We start from the raw sequence: 1,362 nt of genomic DNA on the forward strand, positions 1-1,362 counted from the left end.
ACATCTATTTATGTCAGCTGTATGTCTGTCTGCGTGTAGCACCTCAACACCAAAGCAAATTCCTTGTATGTGTAAGAAGGTACTTGGCAACAAAGCTCCTTCTGATTCTGACGTCGAGTTGTTAAATGGACAGCACTGGCCAGTATGGGGGTTGAACCCATGACCTTGGCGTTATTAGCACCACGCTCTAACCATCTGAGCTAACCGGCCTGCTGTGGGGTGCTTCTTTCTTTCTTTTTGCTAAGAAAATTCAATGCATAAAACAACAGGGACAGACTAAAACAGACAATGGCTCCATACTGGATGTTAAGTCATGTGTGACCACCTTCCAGGTGAGCAGTACACTCAAAACCTTTGACCTGAGCCGCCTGCTTTTGTGGTTCTTTTTTTAAACAATTTGTCCTCCAGAAGTAAAAAAAAAAGAAACGGACAAGTTTTGGATGTTGAGTCGTGTGCAAAGTGGCCCCAAGTCTATGCAAGCACAAATTGTTTAAACTTGAAAATACTCACTTCTTATAGGGTCTGTCGCGATGGATTTAAGTATTTCTCCATAAATAACGGAGGGGCCTTCAACCACGAAGGGACTCGAACCCTCAATCTTCTGATCCGAAGTCAGACGCCTTGTCCGTTAGGCCACGCGGTCCCGTTTCCCTTGCTCACATCGTACAACACTTGTTGATCTGGTCTTGTCAAAGCACTAAGAGTGGCGAGCTTGGGAATCAAACTCAAGATCTTGTAGCTTTTAGCGCCGTGCTAACAGTCACTGGATATCCTGTCATGTGTAAAGTCCTTGTAACTTGGCATAAGAGGGGCAGAATTTGTTTAAATCGGAAAGCTCTCGCTTGTGAGCAGGACAATGCAAACGCCATTCAGCAGCACTGTTCTCCTAATCTGGAATTTGTAATCATAAACTGTAAACCGCTTTACTCCCCCCGTGAGTTTGCTTCATTCGTTCTGGTTGGTGCTTACATTCTGCCGCACGCCAACGTGCAGGACGCACAGCGCATGCTGGCCGACCGGATACTGCGTGTGGAGCAGACAAACCCGGACTCCCTTGTTATTGTTCTTGGTGACTTTAACAAAGGAAACCTCTGCCAAGAACTCCCCAAATACAGACAGTTCATTAAGTGTCCAACCAGAGAGGGGAACACTTTGGATCACTGTTACACCACAGTTAGCAGTGCCTATCTCGCCGTTAGACGCGCTCCACTGGGACACTCTGATCATGTCATGGTCCACCTGATTCCTGCTTACAGACAGAAATTAAAACTCTGTAAACCTGTAGTGAGGACATCAAAGAAATGGAGCAGTCAAGCTGTAGAGGATCTTCAGGCATGCTTGGACTGCACTGACTGGGATGTT

The 1,362-nt window shown here is 46.2% G+C and overlaps 2 non-coding genes across 2 annotated transcripts; both read right to left on the bottom strand.

The window, feature by feature from the left end:
* Window positions 1–136: 136 nt before the first annotated feature.
* trnai-aau lies at window positions 137–210 on the bottom strand. Its single transcript has one exon. It is a non-coding gene; the product is annotated as a tRNA-Ile (tRNA).
* Window positions 211–570: 360 nt separating this feature from the next.
* On the bottom strand, window positions 571–643 carry trnar-ucg. The gene has a single exon. It is a non-coding gene; the product is annotated as a tRNA-Arg (tRNA).
* Between the last annotated feature and the right edge of the window lie 719 nt (window positions 644–1,362).

This window comes from Micropterus dolomieu, unplaced genomic scaffold, assembly GCF_021292245.1.
Source record: "Micropterus dolomieu isolate WLL.071019.BEF.003 ecotype Adirondacks unplaced genomic scaffold, ASM2129224v1 contig_11869, whole genome shotgun sequence".
Taxonomy (NCBI): domain Eukaryota; kingdom Metazoa; phylum Chordata; class Actinopteri; order Centrarchiformes; family Centrarchidae; genus Micropterus; species Micropterus dolomieu.